The 20879-nt window shown below is 44.9% G+C and overlaps 1 long non-coding RNA gene across 2 annotated transcripts; it reads left to right on the top strand.

Moving 5' to 3' along the window:
• The first annotated feature begins 10504 nt into the window (after positions 1 to 10504).
• LOC106045078 (uncharacterized) lies at positions 10505 to 18954 on the top strand. 2 transcript variants are annotated; one of them, XR_001212605.3, is made up of 3 exons: positions 10505 to 10605; positions 12999 to 13043; positions 16733 to 18954. It is a non-coding gene; the product is annotated as an uncharacterized lncRNA (long non-coding RNA). The 2 variants fall into 2 exon arrangements; XR_010833984.1 differs by lacking the exon at positions 16733 to 18954 and adding an exon at positions 15617 to 15750.
• Positions 18955 to 20879: the final 1925 nt, after the last annotated feature.

The raw sequence follows: 20879 nt of genomic DNA on the forward strand, positions 1-20879 counted from the left end.
TCTCCGGCTAGAGTGTTTTATGTAGTACCTTGGATGTTACTGAGTCATTGATAAGTGCTAACAAACCATCTGCTTATCTCAGTTTGAGCCAGAGGATAGGCTGCAAAGCATGGCAGTTTTCTTTTTTTCCCCCCTTTAATAAGTCGGAGAAAAATGCAGCAGAGGGCAGTGTGTTGTTAGGTTTCAGGGGAACATTTACTGAATTACACCGGGTGGCTGGGAGTAGCCTCCGTCCGAATGCCTGTACAACTAAATAACACGTATTAAAAGCTCTTCCTCTGAACGTGAGTGTTTTAGGCTTTAGCAAGTGTCTTTTTTGTATTATAAGGACTTGACTGTTTTAATTTTTAGAGCATGGGGGAAGTGCTAGCGTCGGGATCTTTTTCTATTATGCACAGGATCTGAAAGAGCCTCATTAAAGGAGCAGCGTAGAACACAGATGACATCGAGTAGGCAGGCTACCTATAATAATGTCATGTTTTGTCATTTATAATAGATAGTTCTTCCAAACCTTTGGGATTCCCACAGCACTCAGCAAATTAAATATTTGAGCGTTGTTAAAGGGAAGCTTGTTCAAGGAGTCTGGGCAGCTGTGAACTGGGACATGGATGCCATTGCAGAAGGAGGTGGAGCGCTGAAATTTCCTTTGAGGAAAGTCCCCAGTCACACAAAGCATGCCTTGGGACATTTCTTAAGCCTGTCTCCAATAAATATGGCTTTGTTTAAGGCATGATTAGAGGGGGCTGGGTACAGTAAATAACATGCAGCGTTTTCACAGCACTGAGCTCTGCAGCATGGCTCATCACACAGCAAGCTGCGTGCAAACCCTTTTACCTTCAGCTGATGTCAGGAAGGTGGGTCTGATGCATCTGGAAACAGAGTCCATGGCTTTAGGAAGCCTTGTTTGTTCAGACTGGAGGCTGACAGTGCCAAGCCATCTCCCCATGCCCGACTTTGCTTTTAAGATAATGTTGAGATGTTAAGATAATCAATTCTAGATGCTTCAGGCCAGCGGTGAAGGTTTCCCTGGTGGATAGAAACTCTGCAGGGTTAAATGCTGTGCTTCTCTGAGCTTCTGGAGCTAGGTTTGGGTGTCACAGACTATACCCACACACAGGGAAGCATGAACACACAAGGAAGTTCAGGAGGTTGATTAGATTGTTCTTGTCCTTGAAGTTAATCATGTGCTTAGATACATCATGGAATAAGCTTTATTATATTTAATTTGTAAATCTGGGTTACTGGAGGAGAAAAAGATATCCAAGGAGGAAGAGAGACTGCTTTGGGATGTCCTGCCAACATGGCAGGATGTGCCACAAGTGAGGAGCAGGTAAAGCCCTGGAGAATGTGGCTTAATCTCATGCAAGCATGGGATTGAGTCGATCCTGTTTTGGGTCAAAGGCAGGATGTCCCGATTCAGTGTAAGTTCATGACCTTTCCCATGGGTTATCAAGAGAAATGAGATGTGGAGAAGCAGCCATAAAAATGAACATCATTCAAATCCCCCCAAATTAGAGGAGGAATAAAAGGAACAAGTGGGAAGAAAGTCTTCCCCTCTCCCCCTCACATAAATGATGTTCTTATCCGCATAATGGTGACAGGAGGTGGTCAGATGGCATTATTTAGCTGAATGGCCTGCGTCTCCATGTGTGCTCAGATAAAGTTCAAAATGACCTTTAAAAAAATCCATTTTTAAAGATTCTTTTTGCTTCAGAAAGGTCCGACTTTAGTAGCTTAAATTTAATTTTGTTCTTGAGGGAACTGGCTGCGGGGGAGTGAAGGCAGTGCTGGAGATGCTCACAGTAAACTAATAGCAGGTAAAATGTCATTTAAAAAAAGTGAGTGGAAAGCGTGTGTCATTGCAAAGAGGAAATTAATGAATTCTCTTCCCCTAATTCCTTTTCTCGGGTTTAATTTCTGATGTCTTTTCTTCTGACTGCCACGCCATTGCTTCTGCTTATGTTAACACCAACTTATTAGCTGGCTCATTGGCTAGGCTGAACCCAAGGTCACCAGAACAGGGATGTCGTAGCGGTCAGCTGCACACACTTACAAGCACAGCCATGGGAACGCGAGCTTCTTGGCTCCGGCTCTGGAAACACGCAGCTCAAAGGACATTCCCACTGCTCCTCGGTAAGCACAGACTCTGCTGTTTTCCTGCAAATCTCCAGCAAGAGAAACATAAATTGACTGCAAGCACTCACAGTTGTACCCCACAAGGAACAACAATGACATCTAAACATTGGCAGGCACGTTGTACGAGGCCAGGGACTTCATGACTTCGTTACAAGCGGTAGTTGCTCTCCTCAGTTCCCACCCTAAGGAAATTGGCCTTCGGGTTAGTGGTGACGCAAGGCCAAGGAGAGATTGCAGGCAACCCATGTTGGGGCTGCCTGGGTGAGGTGTTCTGGTGCTGGCCCATTGCACAGGGGTGGAGACGCCTGCCTGACCCCAAAGTAGTCCTTGCTTTCACAGAAATTTGATTTTGAGCTTATTTTAGTGTTGCTGTTGTGTCGAACACAGATAACAGTCATACCAGTTTGACTTGGTAAGAAGTACAAAATGCACCATTGTGGCAGCTGGTAAGCAACCAAAGGAGTGGGCAAATGCCTGTTGCAACCAGCAGAAGAAAAGGGCCACCTAAGCCACTGGTGTGAGTAGCTGCTCCGATTGGCAAATAAACCCTGTGGTTATCATTACTGTCCATAGCAAAATATCTTCCCTTCATCTCATGCTTCTTCTTGCTGTCTGAATGCTCTTGACTTGATTCTGGAGACAGCTCAACACCTTCCTTCTCTTAATTTGGGATCTATCATAAGATGGAGCTATAGGATGGTGTCACTCCATCCTTCTTTCCCCACAACACATGGACCTCCTGCTCTGAGCATTTCTAATGTCAATCAAAGGCTCGTTGCTGAACCCCATGGGACACTTGCATTTTCTTGCACTCAAAGTACCCAGCTGCCTGGTGAAATGAAGCTGAAATTAGCTGTGCTGGCAGCTTTGGTTTGGCTTCTCCTCTGGTTAAGCTGCTGACAAGCTAATTCACACCGCTTCATTTTCCCGGGGGATCCCAGCCCTCTCCTGGGCTTGTTGAGAAAAATAAAAGAGGTAGGAGTGGGGATGGATAGCCAAGACTACCCATGTGTGAGGACAAAAAGAGACAGGCCAATACATCAGGATCATGCAGGATTGACTGGGTCTGCCACTGCCCGGGGATGAGGGCATAAACAGCTTACTGGGGACTGTTGACCAGGTGGATGAGGTTTTGTACATAGCTCCCCCTCTGCAAGGATCTCACTGCAGGATGATGCCTGCTGGCGAGGCTGTACTGACCAGTTAGCTGCCTGGCCCCCTTCTCTCAGCCCTGGTGTGTCTGAGGGATAATGTCTTACAGGAGATCCAATTGGAAGCTTGACTGACTAATGAGAAACAGCAACTGAAGGCTGAAGTTGGTGTGTCTGCTATGGGTAAAATAGAAAAATCTATCAGTAAATCCATCTAAAGACCGCTATTGGAAATTAGTGTATCTGGCTCCCTTATTGCTAAGGAATAACCCGTATTCTGCTAGGCCTCTGATGGATGGTGTCAGCACCCTCTGCCCTTTTGGCAATGCAATGACTCATTCACAGGAGTCCTGAAACTCAGCTTTCTTTCTCTGCCTGCCACTAAACACAGTAGATCTTCCTCTAATAGCATTTTTTGTTGGGCCTAATTCTCTGCTGAGATGTTATTATGGCAAACAAGGAATCAGATATAATCCCATCAGCCTCTCTTTGCAGGAAGAACTTGGACCTCCACACTGCTGCCTTCCTGGGAACATCTGCAAGCTCGACTTTTTTGTGTGCTATGTAGCTGAGAGTCTGGGCTGCCTGAATGACCCCAGGCAGATAGTCAAAGACGGCTTTTAAGGCTGGATAACGTATTTCACAACTGTATAATCCTGCAGTAGCCTAGGGGTTTAGAGTTGGTTTGTACTGTTTTTGATGTAGGGCTTATTTTAGGTTTTATAAAGAGATGTTGCTTTCTTAACTAAGACTGCAGTAGCTTACGAGCTGTTCTGCAGAGGGCCTGTTTGCTTTAGGCTCTCTGCATACAAACCCATACTGTTCTGGGGGCTGTGTTAAGGCCTGCACATGGGTGGAGATGTGCTGGCCTACAAACAGAGAAGCACCTCTGCACATACAAGCAGCTATGATACTGTCACTGTCATATGAAGATAGATCCATACCTTCTAATGTCAAATCTATGTATGTGTACAAACACATGCTCATATGTGCGGAGGGAACTCAGATACATACAAAGAGGCATGCACCTATTCGGATATGTGTAGACACAAAGGCACCAATACGCTTGAATTAAGAGGCATCTTTTCACTGTATTTGTTCAACTAATGCCTGTACACGTATCACTGCCTGCATCCTGGCTCATTTGGGCCCCTCTCAGGTGATAGATTCAAATTAGCCTCAGAATACCTGAGCTAGCAAGGAAATTTAAGAAAAAAAACACATAAGGTTCTAACATAAGAGACTGGTAGGAGTCCATTTTGAGCCATTTTCCTCTCCCTTCTCTCCCAAGCCCTTTTAGTTGAGTGATAAAAGGTGCTTCTCCTGTTTTTCTCCTCCAACACCTTTCCTTATAAACTTTAATAAGTAATCAGGTGTGATCAATGCCAGCTACTACTTTCCTGTTCCTCTGTTTCCTGTTCTTGTGCAGAGCGATTCTGTAAAAATGACCTCCTGGGAATCCTGCATTGATTCCTTCTGAGCTGATGTGAAACTTCAGCCATTTTCCTTCTTGCATTGTCCCTGGTACAGCCTGGAAGCAGAACAGGCTACTGCTGGTGCATGGGCTGGGTCTGAAGTGGGGACATAGATGGAGCAGGGCAGACCTGGCTCAGGGTCAGGAAGGCAACAGAGAAGGAGAGTCAAAGGGACACTTAAATGTTCTCTCTCTCTCTCTCTCTCTCTCTCTCTCTCTCTCTCTCTCTCTCTCTCTCTTTTTTTTTTTTTGCATTTATTTGCAAGCCATGAGTAAAAAGTCACCATATGTTTTCCTGCCATCAGAGCTCACAAGGGAAATGGTGTGACATAAGCCCAGGAATGTCACCAGGGGAAAATGAGAGACAGAGCACAGGGATGGATGTACAAGGTCATATCAGATATCCCCCTCACCTGGAGGAAGGTCAGATGGACAGAGTAGCCCTTTTCTGCTATGTTTCCCCAACAGACGATGAACTACAGTTCAAGGCACAGCCCTGGTATGTGTGCTAATGGGGAAATTTGCAGACAAGCTGGGTTTGCTGCCCCAGTGTGAAGCTGGAACAAAGCAAGGAGATCTATGGGCAGAGGCACGAGGCAATACTATGGAGACCAGAGCAGGAGCTGAGCCTCTGATCCTCCCTGTGCTGCAAACACGGCACGAAAAGAGTATGCAGCAGAATATGCTGATCATTCCAACAGGAAGCTCTGGAGGAATCAGCCCAGCTGCACCATCCCTGATTTTTTTCCTCATTTAGAGAAATGAGACTTGGGGACTGTAGAGCCACAGTTGTGGTGCTGGTGTTGACCCTCTCTTCTTTCTAGCTGAGATAGATGGAAGAAAGAAGGGTTTGGATATAGTGAAAAAGCACCAAGCTGACAACAGTGACAACCCTGTCAGGTCAAAAGGGCTTTGAGTTAAAGCCCTGGTATCAGAGCCCTGCAGAATACACAGCATCACAAGATATGTAAGGGTAACAGAAGGTTAAAGCTCCAAGGATCAGAATGCCAGTGTTTTCAACACATCTGTATTTTGGGTTTGGATTGACTTCTATGGCACCCTGTGACACAGGAGTCACCCTGCAGCCTGTCTGTAGCTGTAACCACCAGAGGCTGCTCGTGGTTGCTCCCTCTCTCCTTTGGCGCACAGCCTGCCCATCACTGCAGCACGACAGGGACAGGAAAACCCTCCAACCCCAGTGTTCAGCCTCCCTGCACCTGGGAGGATAAAATCTGCTTCCCCCCTCAAGCAATTACAAGCGATAGCTATTTTGCTATTCAAGGATTGTGATTCCAACACTCGAGGGGTTAATGCACCAGGGAGGCAGCTGATGCTTTCGTGCCACTGTGCTGTATCAAACAGCTCAGTTTCCAGGAAGATGAATATCCGTAACCAAGTAGCACAGCAGAGCCCAAAGCCTGTTCAAAAGAATTCTTTTTGATGATCTGGTTTTATTACTTTCAATGAACTGGAGTCTCCAAGGTACCAGTGAATAAGGGATGCTGTAAAGCGGCATCTTGTATACACGTTTCAAGCTGCGTCTGCTGGTGCTAAAAAGGATGAAAGAGAAACTGCTTAGCAATGACCCTAGGGCCTAAACCCAGCTCAAGCGTTCCACGGGGCATTTGCTGAGACAAAAAGAAGATCTTAACCATTTGCACTGGGACATGACAACCAGGATGCAGCTTACATCATTCGCTTCCCACTGGGAAAACTAATCCATTTCCAGGACAGAGCATGTGGTATGTGTTATATGTTTCGTAAAAGCTCTTTGCCAATTGGTGGGAAAAAAAGAAGTCAAATCAGGAACAGGTAGGTGTGAATTATAGGGCTCAGTGCTATCTGGAGAATCTAGGTGATTTAATAATATGCTATGTGAGACACTACACTGGCCAGAAACCCTCCACAGAAATGCAGCATGTAAATTTATGTTTCTTGTTTTGTCTCTACATAATACATGAATTTGAGAGTAACACACAGTTTGGACCACGAGCACATGGACCCACCTTGGCCTGGTTCAACATTACCCCAGTGGACATGCGAAGGGAAGAAAAAAAGAAAGAAACCTGTCCAAAATCCGCAGAAGGAGCAGCTCTTTAGGCACCAGACCACCTTGCCACTTCTGTAACAGCACTAAGGAGAGATTTTACAGCTGCAGACTGGAGCTCAACTTCTAAACGGACAGGGACAGAAACCCGGACAGCTTGGAAGTCCTCTTATCGTTAAAGGACATCAGCTAGTGGCCTTTCCTCCTGAGCTCTGCGTACACCATTACAACAATATTAGCCTGTGCGTTGCCTCTCAGTGCTTTCGCTTTGGAATTCAAATCATGTGTGTGTTTTATAAAAGGCTCTCTAGTGTGAGCCTCAGAAGTACATATGCACTCTCCAACTGTGTGGGTTTTCTCTTTCCTGCCTGGTGCACAAATTACTCATTGTAACATGATAAATGAATGGGGCTGTGTAACCCTCTTTATAGTTTACAGTTTTTATAGTGCTTTGCCACCATATGTTATAAATTCATGAAGCAGTTGTAGCGTGTAACAGGTTTTTCTGTTTGTTTATTTAGTTATTTGCTAATTCTTACAGCTGTATATACATATATGGATATGTGTGTAAATACGTATAGATATTTGCCTGGTGGACTGAAGCCTGGAGGAAAAGATCAGCTGAATCTGGAGAGCACTTGGGCAGAAAACAAGAAGGGTAAAAATATTCCCTTGATGTCTGGTGAGAAGTGAGGAAATTGAACAGAAAGTTACTTCACAGGGTGAATTCACATTTCATGGTCTGCAACATTTTGGGGCAATTTCTGCTAAAATCAACCATATTGTACAGTCAAGGAAATACAGAATATAAAATTGCATTGTGAAAAGCCTGGGGAATCTTCATGTGATCCCATAACTTGCAGACTTGGGCAACAGAAGCTGTGAGCCTAGGAAGGAGGAAAAACGTGGCTTTAGTAAGCTTCTGGGATTTCTGATAAGCGTGGTCGCAGATTGTCGCTGCACCTCCTGAGGAATGGAAATTGTATGGAAGCAGCTAAAAGCAGTGGTTGATGGGGAGAAGGCTTGGATTCACAGGTGAAGATCCTACGGTGCAGCAAGCTGCCCTTTGGTGCTCATTTAGTTCACCTAACTTCTCTGGGGCAACTGCAGGAGGAGCAAACCTAGCTGGCCCTTTTGGGGGGGTGGGGGTGTTGGGAAAGGGTTATCTGTGAAGTGGGGTTTCTTGTTGCCTTTATTCTGTTCCTCCTTCTTCTCTCTTGTGACTTCTCCACAAGTACTGTTTGGTTAAGCCTATCTGCTTGGTTCATCAGTTGTGAATAGGGAATTATATTCGCCGAGTACCCAGACAGGTTGATTTAATTTCCCCATGTTTCCTAGTGGGAAATCAATCTGGTGTTTTAGTGGAAGTCCCTAGACATCAAGCCTACTTGCAATCAAGGCCTGACAAAAGGAATACATATAACTCCCTATATATCTATATTTGTGTAAGCATGCTGCTTTTTTCATATATACAAATACAGCTATATGCATAGGTGGTATCTATGTGTGACCACGTGTATTTATGCCTGTGCATGGCCACTTTCATTATCTTAGCAATTTCACTGGCATTCCCATGTGTTTCACTGTTTAACAGAATTGGACAGGACGTGTTTACGCTTTATTTAAGAAACACTGTAAAAACAAGAGGATCTTAATCATCACTAACCATGGTAGCTGCAAATTAAATATCTGAGCTCTTGGAAGCTCGTTCATCATAAATATGCTACGTGTCTCTCTAAGAGGGAGACCTAAGGAAACCTGGCTAGTTCTACCTGAGGGGAATCATAGGAAGGACATATGTAGTATAAGTCAGCTGTAATAACCTATATAATGATGGCATTGGTCCTTTTAATAAGCATAGTTCCTCGGTTTTCTATGTCTTATTTTACCTATAGCATATATCTCTCCCATTCTGAGAACAGCTCTAAGACAGGACGCACCTTTTGAAGCCATAAGTGAAACTGAGGAAGAAGGGAGGGAATGAGGGAGCACATACAGGAAGGGGTCAAACAGGATGGAGGGCAGAGGCTGTCATGAAATCACAGCAATAATTTGCAATATCCTTTCTCTGGCCTCACTAGATCAACCACAGGACCCTTTTGTCTGGTAGCAATTACAGTACAGCTGATGATTCAGAGAAAGACTAGCTTAATTAGTAGTTTCATTAGGCCAATTCTCTAATAGCTCAGACTGAAGGAAAATTCTTTCCTTGCTCTCCTAGAAGGGTAAATTATGATAAGTGTTTTCCCATCAGACTGTTTTTTTATTTACCTACTGATGTTATGTCTGCGTGTAGATTCTGGAGGAAAGCTAAATCTAAACTCTGGATACAATACTGCTGAATTTTGGCACATGGAAGATTTACACCCTGACTTGGAGTGCAAATTTGGCTTCACCATTGCCCTGACAGGCTGAAGAGATCTCTCCATAGGTCTTACGAGAATCATACTTTATCTGAAGAGTATGATTTCCAGCTCTTGATTCACATCAGACACGCCAGGTACTCAGCCCTCCTGGAAGTCAGACCACTTCATTAGGCTCCTAAGCAGGGCTTTAGAGGGCTTTCTTCAGCCTTCTGCTTCTGAAATGAAGAAATGCAGATTTTCCGATTTGCATGCACATGGATTTCATTGAAAAAAAAAAAAAGTTCACAGTAGCAAACATGCAAGCTGTGTATATTAGATTCACCAAGACAATGCAGGCTATTAGCACCTTGCTCACTGCAGATACTCCTGCCAGTGTGCTTACTGGTTTGCAGTTATACTCAACTTACAGCTCAGCTTCATCTCTAGAGAAGCTGAGGTTTAAATGCTGTGCTGCAGCACGAAGGTAGGAAATGGGCAGCAGCAGCTGGGATTTTTTAAAAAGACAACATGCAAGGCTGCTTTAGCCATCTGGAGAAGCAACCTTTCTTCGTATCACGCAAATACTTTTCAAGGTTTGGAGGTTGTTTTTTTTGTCTTTTTTTTCTTTTTTGTTTGTTTGTTTGTTTGTTTTTTAAGTAGTTAGGGAGTGTGTAGAAAAACACTGCAGATCATAAAGTTAACACAGCGGCTCATCAGCTTGTGCTTCACACAGAATAAAAGGAAAGGAAACATTTGCTCTGTAAAGGGTCACCATCTCCCAGATACGTTTTTACATTGGCGCTATCCAACAGCAGCGACACAGCACCCAGTCTGTGCTAGGGGAAGCTGGCATTGAGGTCCTGGGTGAATGTGTGTGTGTGTGTGCATGTGAGTGATGGAAGAGGGGAGAGAGGAAGGGACTTGCTTTTAGAGAAGCTTAGAGAAAAAGGAGGGAAAAAAATAAATCAACTGTCTCATTCTTTTCTCTATATATTGATTGAGAAAGATTAAACAATTTATTGAATCATTGCCAATCCAACGAAGCATATACCAGCACAGCCCGAAATGGTCCTTGGTATAACAACAGAGATTCCTCAGCTCTGATAGGAACTAAGGGAGCCAGGGCTATCTGAAAAGTGCTCTCAAAGGCAAGATCTGAGTCATGCCATCATGTGGGGAATGGTGCTGGGCCCACCTTCCCCTTCCTCACTAGGAAATGAGAGCTTGCAGTGCTGCAGGGTTTCACAACTGCCTTCTTTTTGGGACATAATCTGGTGGTGGGACCCAGGGGAGACTCAATTGTTCTGTGTTTGGTGAGATAAGCGTTTGGTTATAATGATGCTGGTGTGTTCTGTGGTGTTGCAGACGCTGGTCTGGAACCAGACACACTGGTGGGTGTGTTGGGTCTCTGAGCAGCGCTAAGGAATTTCGCTGGGCAGAGTCTTTACACAGGTATCTCTAGTCTTGTTGACACCCAGGTTTCATGGGACTATCCCATCACCCTGCTTGGTACTGTCTCCATGTATTGACTGAACGAAGGCAGGACTTAGTCCTTACTCACCTGCTTCAAAAACATTCACATCCCCTGACTTTAGGCAGCCCTCCTAAAAAAAAATCACCTGACAAGGTTCTTCCTCCTTACTTTTTTCCTTGTTTTGCTTCAGCTAGATCAGGATTTTAAGGTAAAGTCGTGGAGCAAGAACAAAATAGAAATTGACATGACTTGTGGTATTTACAGATGTTAGATCTAGATGTGCCAATTGTAATTAATCTAGCCTACGGTCCTGTTTGAGCCAGGGAATTTCACTCAGTAATTCCTGAAGAATTCCTTTGATTGCTTTGATGTTATTTGACTTCCCCTTTGGCGAGTCATGGTCTCCTGCAAGACTCAATCTCACAATTACCTGAACTCCCGCTGTTAAGTGCGGAATAGTCCTAGCTCCCATGGAGCCTGCTGAAATCAGCTCAGGGCAAGATCGAGCCACGAGTCCATTCTCCCTGCTCCCCTCCTCCTCTCCTGCACATCCAGTTTTGTTGCTTGCTGCACTGCGAAGTATTACCCTTACCAGTCACTGGGTATTGAATTCATACTGTTGTCTGCCCCCTCTGAAGCCACCCAGGTGAGCCTGTGTTCAAATGGCACATCCTGTGTTGTAAAATGTCCTCCGGCAAGGGCTCTGAAAGCCATCATCGGATGAAATGAAGCTGACGTTGGCTGTACATGCAAATTCAGCCAGAGACCCGCATCCCGAACTGCCATGTAAATCCACACCCTGACATCTGCAGGCACATGCCCTTGTTTCAGGATCTTAAGTACATCACAGAAGGTGGCTGCCAGGCATTGACTTCGGGATCTGATTTACAAGGAAAATTTGTACCGCAGTGGCATAACCTTTTCATTGCCTTTGCTCTGAGCAAAAAAGTAGATTGTTTTAGACAACTTAAGACATGTTCCCAGGACTGCAAGTGATAAACTGAGACACAACTGACTATCAGCAGAACCACAGTGCTCTTAAACCCTCCCCAGTGGCAAAAGAAAATGGTGTTGTGTCAGCTTTCAGGTCTGCGTAGTCAGCAGAAAGAACCAGGTTGGGCTAGAAGAGTGATATGGGACTTAGGAAATCTGGGTTTCCCATCAAGGCTGCTTAAGTGATTCAGTGTATGGCTATGGGCACTTGCAGCTCAATGATCAAATTGCTACAAAACACGCGTGCTTTGGGTCTGGTGAGGCATGGCTGAGCCCAGACATTGTGCTCTTCCCATCTGGTGACAGGAACATGGTCAGGGGCTGGCCACATCCATCCCTGTGTCCAGGTATCCATATGAAGGATTCTCAAGGTTCCTGCCTCCCTGTTCATGTCAGGGTGGAGTAGTCCCTATCATACTAAAGATTACGAAGGCAAACACAAGCTCATGCTGTACCAGGCAGCATCAGTGGCAGGGGACTCAGACCTTCTTCCTACCCCTGGAGAGATCTGTGCTATTTACTTCATCCCGAATCTTTGTCTGTAATATCTGCAGCTTCTTGTTTCAAATGATTAGTGATCTGATGACTGGCATTAACAGTGATTAACAGGAACTCTGCAGAGGAAGAAGCTCTGACTGTGTATATACACTATCTGAACTGGGCCTGTCAGTAAGCAGACTCAGGAGAGATTTATTTTGTATCACTCCCAGCCCTAGAAGAATGATGCTAAACTCTATCCCTGCTTTATGAGGCCTCTTATGGCACCCCACTGCTAGATTCAACAAACCATTTTGCATATATTTACTGTCTTCCTAGCCCATAAAAGCTGGCTTTCCTTTATTAACTACAGTTTACTGCCACTCTCAGCAGAAGCAAATAATAAGGGAAATGAAACTGTACTCATTTTGAAGACCCCGGTATACTTCCAGATGTTGGTCACGTCGGCAGTGCCATATCAAACTGTAATTGCAAGTACTGTGATTACAAAATGGTTAACAAATAAGTGTTGTCTGGGTATTATCACTTCTACCACCCTGCATTACCATTGCAGTGCATGAATCCTTTGGAGGCTCCTACTGTTTCTGTACGCCTGACTCCCGTAAAGCCTCAGTGACAAGAGATGCTGAGCACCCACCACTGGTCCTTCCCTCCCTGGAGGAACTGGGAATACTTGGAGGAGGCAATGGGAGAGGCTCCTAGGAGTCTGGCTATAGTAGAGGAGGAGTGAGCATCAGAGCAGCCTTGTCATGCCATGACCATCTCTGTGGCTACTGACCTTACTCTGTTCAGCTTGGACTGAAGCAGGCTGGGCTGTAACGCACTTTCCTTGAGTTAAAGTGCTCACAATAAAGAATTTTTATTCTTTTCCTTTCCACAGATCCCAGAAATAGTTCAAGTCATGAGAATATGCCCAGCATCACAGGTAACTGACTGTACAAAGAAAGCCAAGAAGACAGTTTGCTAAATGTTCTGGTGGCCACCAGGTCTGAATTGCACCCAGGGGTCCCCCACCCCACCATGCTCCTGAAGGCGGTCCTGGGGTGGTGTTGCAGGACTTGTCTTGGTGCCAGTAGCTCTAATGTTTGAAAGAAGTTTGGCACCTCTGAGGACAAAGTCAAAGCAGATCTTTGCACTGCATCTGCTGTACCATGTGTGTGGTCACTCTGGTGATGAGTTCTGACAGCATAAGCTTATTAAAGTTCATTTCTGATAAATAATATAGGTATGGTATGGGGGAAAAATCACGTTCAGTTAGCAGTGACAAGGTAACCTTTATCAGGGCACAGTCCTATTAATTGCTGCAAAATTCCTACTGTAGAGAGGTTCATTGAGCTCACAGTTGTGACTCTGCCTCCACTTGCTTTTGTTGCAGTATAACTCTGACATTGTAATTAATTTGCTTTCCTTTCCCTCCTCTGAGGCCATTTTCTCTGTCAGTCCACAAAACATCTAGCAGCAATGTTTCAAGAGCAGCCTTTAGGCTACACAAACCCATCTAGCTCTAGACTCCAAAATTTGGGCCTGTTTCCTCTCCTTCTGTGTTCTTGGCCTCAGGAAGCAAAATGGTTTTTATGATTTAGTGTCTGATTTCTGTGCTGAGGATAGAATGAAGCAATCACTACCATTTGTTTTTGTGGTAGCCTCATTTGTACAAATGCATCCTGGGTGATTCATAGGCAATTGCACTTGGTAGGTACCAGGATGTATGCACTGAACGGTTTTTGAGTAATGTATTCACTAGAAATTAAGCTGAAACTTAGCAGCTCATTTTCCAGATGCCATCAATGCAACTGTCAGGCAGGAACAACTTCCAGTGCCTACTTGCCTGAGCCAGAATTGAACTGGAGCTTTGCAAGTAAAAAAGCTTTGGCTTAGGTTTTCTCCCACCGCTACTGATTTTTTGGCCTTCAGCTTTACCGAAAGTGCTGAGAATCTCCTCTCTCTAAATTGTGTCACTTTAACTTGTCTCAGGTTGGGCACCCATAAGTAGGGACACTGAAGAACGCCAGCAGCAGCAGGTCGAGAAAAAAATAGTTTTGCTTCCAGCTACCAAATCCTGAAGCTTCTGTGCTTCCTGCTCTTATCTGTATGGTGAAACTTCTTGGCCCTAAGGGAAAGCCTGTCATCCTAAGACCCATACAGGCATACAGTGAGAAAAACAGTCAATGCCTTGAATAGCACACACCCCAGAGAAACCTGTACAGTCTCAGAGTTAGAGGTGAGGGCACGGAGAGATGAAAGGTAAGGTCTACTGAACCAGCCATCTGCATTTAGGAGCCCATTTCCAGTGTCCAAATTGCAGAGTAAGTCCCACTAAAAGTCAATGGCATTCAAGAGGTCTTAAAGTTTGGTGAATTTGCTCCTTGAGGACACATGGAGCAGAGGTGGGAGACGTGTGCAGCACTCGCAAGTCCTTGGCCATTGCCAAGACCTAAACCACACGGTCATCCTGCTCCGCAGCTCTCCCATCTGCACAAACTCGTAATGAAGAGGACTTGGTGAATGTGCTCTGGCAACGTAGCTTTTTTTTTTTTTTTCACTCCTGCTGTGTAGAGGCTAATATTAATTACTTTGTATTCTGGAAAGCAATAAATAAATAAATAGATGGAGATCCGGAGGAAAAAAAAAAAAAAAAGATCCATAAATTAGAAACTGATGATTTACGAGACGCCACCAGAGGAAAATTCTCCCTCTCTTTTATGCTTGGCTATTTCAGCCCTGGCTTCTCAGGCTGACAGAATGAATCCTAATATGCAGATGAGGCTGTGATAATGATTTTGTGCTGCCTGAATTACAGAAGCGTATTTTCGATGCAGGCGTATTTGAAACATCTTAGCAGGGCTCTGAGTTCCCTGCATAATTTGATGAGCAATAAGTAAGACACAGGTATGCCATGCAAGCAGCAAAATGTTAAAAGGTTATGGAACTGTATTACATCCAGTCATGTGAGAGAACAAATTAACAGTGCTGTTCTTCCAAAGAGACACGGGCTCCGGAGGGAAGATCAAGTTGATCTCACTGGGAGAGTTTAAAAAAAAAAAGACTTGCTTCTTTTATGGACTTGTCAGCTCTTGCCAGTGGGCTGCAGGGACTCAGCTGTTCTTTTAGCTGAATTTGAGTTTACTTTTGAATTTTTTATTTATTTATTTAAATACATGGTAAAATATATCTATGCGTGCCGTGGCATTTCCTGTGCTTGTTTGAGACATCAGTAAAAGAGTCTTAGCACCAAAATCAGTCACTTTGGAATATTTTCCCATTAGTTTGCTCTGTCAGTAAAGTGGGAAACATGACTCCCCAGCATACAATTCCTTCTGATATTCAATCAAAACATCTGAGCTAACATTCATTACTGACACTCAAATTACAGGGCATCTTCTGAATAGCTCACCAGTCCTTTTTTCTTTTTCTTCCCTTCTCTCCTCTACCTCTTTTCCTTTCTCCTCCCCGTCCCCTTTTCTTCCTTTAATGCAATGTGTGATTGTTCCTTGTCAGGCTGGAGCACGTTCCCGTCCCGCTAAGTGTCAGCATGCCGCTATCAGCTTGCAGCAAATTGTGCTTTCCCTGAGCGGTGGCTGATGGAATGAATGGCAGCCCGGAGATAGTCCTGTCCTTCACAATGCAGAAAGGGCGAGAGTTCCCACAACTGCTTTTCCCTGTGAGCGCATTATGGTAGCAGGTCAAGGGAGCAGGGGAGTTGGAGGGGAGAGAGAAGAGAATTAAAAATAATAGTCTGGAATTCTTGGTAGTGTCCTGATTGTAATCAGAAAGAAGCAAACAGTAAGGCCATATAAAAGCCTTCACTCAGAAAAAAAAATTCTCTCTCTTTTTGGAGTATTTGTGGCAGCTGAACCTAGTGTGGTTTTTGCAAGGCTGAGGTTCAAGACTTTAAGTGGTGGATGAAGCTACAGCTGCATCTCCTCCTGCAATCATGGGCAGCAAGGTGATGTTCAGTGGCAGCTCTTGCACCCGTATGAGCTTGTCATTGAATTTCTCCCCACTCATATCCTACAGGTGTTCTGTGCAGAGAGCTTGTCCTCAAAGATTTGCCTTAGCTCCTGACGGTTTAGGAATTCAGAGGCACCAGCACTGCACCAGCTCCTTCTCCATGAGGAATCTGGGGATAAATATGGTTGAACATCTTGGTTTTGTTGCTGTTGTGGTTTGAATGTCACATTTCCCAGGTAATGTGTCCTAAACTGTCCTTCGTCCTCATCTGCTGCTGAGATCCATACTACGGCAGCTGTGGCCACCTGCATTTTCACGATGTTGTTCAGGCCTAGGACTTTGCCCTGCTCGTTCCCATCCAAATGCATCAGCTCCCATATTTCTCTCACATCAGTCAATAGTGCTGTGGGCTGACACACAACCAGGCAGCCTTCGTTCTCTGTAGCAGGATGCTGTTGTGTCTATCCCCCCTCGTTACACCGTTGGCAACTGAAGGTAAAAAGGAATCCAAAACTAAGTAAAAATTGGACTTAGACCAGGATGTCTTGCAAACTACATCCCCCAAATTAACGCATATTAAATGTGGGCAGTAGATTGCATTACACACTGCGTTACGTGGAGCTGCTGATGAAATCTGCACATGGGCCCTGTTTTTCCTTCCAGATGTTCCTCTCGGCTGCTGCACTGAGAGAGGGAGGGAGGAATTGTTCTGGATGAGGCTCCTATCACCTGTCCCACCGAATGGAAAAAGCCCATGAGACTTCTTTTTAGGAAGTGCTGGAGCAATGCCTGCATCATCCTTACTGTTCCCAGGTCGGGACGTGGTAGAGCTGCATGTTGTTGTGCCGTTATGTACAATTAATATGTCTCTTTTTTTTTTCTGTGTCCAGTGGCCACTGCTGGTGCCGCAGCCTGGCCTTGGTCTCTGCCCTCTGGCCTTAGCGTGGCGCAGAGGTGGCGGGGGCACAGCTACAGCACTGCAGAGCATCACCCGACAGCATCTCCGGGACGTCGCTCTGGGGAGCGCCTGGCCACTATTAAACCCTGCCAAAGACTCTGTAAGGCTTTCCTGAAGTGCTGTAAGGCAATAAGCACTTTTTTGCCCTCCTGCCACCTTGAGCAGTAACAGCAGCTGTTACCAAGCCAACAGTAAAGCAAACGAAGCCCTCGCACTGGGGCTGGGAGATGCTGCTAATGATATTCGCTTGCCACGGCTCGGAAGCGCTGGCAGAGCTATCACGGAGCAGTTAGGCATCCCGACCACAGAAACGCTAGATGTTTGTGTGGGGGTGAGTGTCCCCTGGCTATTCGCAAATTCTCTGCCTTTTTGAACCGGAGGCTTTATGAGGAGAACCTGGAGATGATAATAAAATAAGAAACTGGAGACACTTTCCAGGGGCCCCATCTAGCTCCGTCTCTGTTGCCATGCGTGGGAGTTGCACGGGGCTCTGAGCAAACAGACGGTTCCTCCTTACTGCCTGGGTTGGCGGCATATGGCTTTCTAAACGTGTTTAGTTTAGGGGTTTGCATTTGCATCCAGCTCCCAACTTCCAGCAGGTCCCCGTAGCTGCACTTCACCTCCTTGCAAGCACGATGGTCCAAGCGCAGTTCTTGTCTCCTTTGACTGTGTGTTCCTGTAGTACAAGCCACAGCACTAAGCAGGGCCCAGGGAAATGTGGTGGAATCTCAATGCTGTGCTGGCAGGGAAATGTGGTGGAATCTCGGCCCTGCTGGGTCCAGGCTTGCTGCAGGGAATTGACCCTTGTTCTGCTGCTCCTGCTGAGAGCCAAGTGCTGCCGAGGCACAGGGCGTAACTGGCCAGAAAAGGAGGTTGTTGTAGGCCACCAAACCTCTCAATGCAAATAAATGGCAATAAAACAGAGCCAAGAATATGCATGTTCAGTGTTGGTCATGTCCATGGCCTTACTCTTCCCTCACTTGACTGTTTTTATCTTTCTAGGCTATCAGATATTTGGAGCACAGAAGAAATCTCTGTACCAGAGCTACTGCGTTGGGATCTCTATAGAATAATGTTAATTCTTTTGATTTCATTCTTATCCCAAGCAGTGATCTTCTACCCCCAAGCATGAAAGTAGCCTTTGTAATGCTACCTTAGTGAACGCAGCTGCAGAAAATTTCTCTGCCTACTAACGGGCTCTTTCGTCTAGGGTAGAAAGGCATAGCAGGATCCAATGGCTAGGAGCTGAAGCCAGATAAATTCAAATGAGGAATAAAGAGAAAAGATTCACATTTTAAACATTGAAGTTGATTAAGCATTAGTTCAAAGAAAGTGGTGGATTCTTCATATCCACCTGGCCCTAGAACAAGCCTGGAAGCACTTTCCAGAAGATCTGCTTTAGCAGACACAGGTTGTTACGCTCAGCACGGGGTTATTGGGCGAAATGTAATGGCCTGAGATAAACAGGAGGTCAGCCGAGCTGTGCTGATGGCCTTTTCTGGCCCTCAGCTCTACGAACAGCATGCATATGAAAATATGTGCTCTAAAGCAAGCTACTTAAAATGCATGCCTAACTCTAAGCGTGGAAGTTTTCTGGCTCTCTTCGCTGGGACTTGCCTGCTAAATCTAGACTCCTGTCCTGCAGGTTTGATCCGATCCAGCTTGAAGTCAGTGAGGATCTTCTCCCTGGCCACTTCAGATTGAGCTCTCAGACAGGAATAGTTTAGTTCAGCTCCCCAAAATGCGTTTCATGCTAAAACCACTCTGCTCTTGTATGAGCACCGTCTGCTGAAGGATCTTAAAGCATTTTGCAAACATTAATTCGCTGCTTAATTAAACTTAAAACACGATGATCTTGAGCAGATGAGCTTTGTGTCTTTCTTCAAGCACCGTTTATAAAAGGAATAGGTTGCACTTGTCATGCTGATAACAGTGCCTAACTTTCCCGCTTACATTGTGTTTCTAAACCCAGTTTAAGTTGTTTTCCTTCAATACGAACAGTTTTTGGAACAGTTTTTGAAAGAAAAATGCAATCCAAGCACACTTATTTATTTTGTTGGTGGTGCTGGAAATTAGAGTACAAACGCTTTATCTGCATTACAAACACTATTACAAAGTGCTAGAGTGCTTTAATCTATCTTCTAGACTTTTTTTTGTTATTATTATTCATGCTTGAAGTGCTTTATCTTAATGCTCACAGTAGTTACCATAGGCACACACAGCAGCACCAACCCCACTAGAGGCTTTTCTGTGTTTTGTTTTCTTTTTCCTGATGCTCTTATTACTTGGATGACATTAAAGTATAAACAAGCCAACAGATGTGCCCACAACCTGGTAGCTCTCTTGGTGAAAGGAAATAATTGCAGGAAGAGGGGTTTTGTGTGTGTTATTATTGGGACAGTGTCCTAAGTGCTACTAGATGGTGATATTATCAGAAAGTAGATTGGAAAGTGTTGCCTAAAATCACATGGGAGACAGCATATAGCTGCAGGGAAAGGCCTGATGGTGCTGGATTTATGTTTGGGTTGGCTTGATGAATCTTCCAGCCCCTATTCTGAAGCACAGATATGCCTGCCTCCCTCTGGCTGTTAACAGCTAAAGGACGATGGATCTGAAGCTGCAGCACAGAGGAATTACTGGGACTTCAGCTCCCTCCAAATGAACCATCTGCTTAGCAGCCAAGGCAAGTTTAATACAGCAGACCTCTGACTTCCACTATTCAGTCCTTCCCACACATAGAGGGGAAGCTGATAGATGTGGGATAACTGCATTTATGGACAGTGGTTCTCTGTGAAGACAAAGGTCCCGAGAGGGATGTCCTATCTCCTTTGCTCATTATTCCCTAAAACTCAGCAAGGGACCAGCCTGAGACCTGGAGCACAGGGACAGAGCTGCTGGAGGAGTGACCACCCCGGCCAGATGGCACACACGATGGAGCAGAGCTCTTCGTATATTGCATTTCAGGGCCAAAATGTCACCTGCTGTAAAGCAATAGTTGCTGCAAATAAGTCACTTTAGAACAGGTGAAGGTCTGGCCCACAGCAACCAGTTTTATTCCTTGATTGCTCAGAAGGGACTCAATCATTTTCTGGATCATTTGGAAGCTGGGTGAATGGAGACTCACAAGTGCTCCTTATCAAAACTCCCCAAGCCATCTTCTTTTATCTGATTTCCCTTTCCTCCCCCTTTTTTAAGAAAAATCTCATCAATCGAACTATTACACTGAAACGTTAGCATTTTAAGTGCATTTGCTATGTATGGACAGAGTCAGCACACACATCCAGCACATAAAAATTTGATAATTCCACATTTCGAAAAGAGATATCAAAGGGCATAATTTAATATGTTCTCATTGAAAAAATCATGAACTGCACATTCCCTAGTACTGTATATTCAACAATCTTAATTACTGAAGCTATTTACATTCAGAAGATAATTTTCACAACTTGAAGGGTTAGAAAGAGGTGGTGGGTTGTTCTATTTTCTGTTGTGTTTTGATTTTCAGTGAAGGCCAAGTCTTCTGATTCCCTGGAAAATGAGAACCTGATCCACCATCCTCCAGGACCACCACTGAACTTCAGATTGGACCCTGAAAGTGGTGTTTGCCTTGATCATCTCTCAAACTGGAGAATGACTGAATTAAGATGTTGCACTGGAAAATGTCTGGCAGAACCAAATTTCTTGGGCGGTGGGGTTTGTGTGTGGTTGCTGGATCTCACAAGCTGGTGGTTCGCCTGTTCATGTTTTCACACTTGTGTGATGAGGAATGAAGTTGTGGCAGTTTGGGGAATTCCCCATACAGCTCAGATGGGTCTGCAGACATCAATCCAGTAGAAGCAGAAGGATGAGTGC

The sequence above is a fragment of the Anser cygnoides genome, chromosome 10, assembly GCF_040182565.1.
Source record: "Anser cygnoides isolate HZ-2024a breed goose chromosome 10, Taihu_goose_T2T_genome, whole genome shotgun sequence".
Classification (NCBI taxonomy): domain Eukaryota; kingdom Metazoa; phylum Chordata; class Aves; order Anseriformes; family Anatidae; genus Anser; species Anser cygnoides.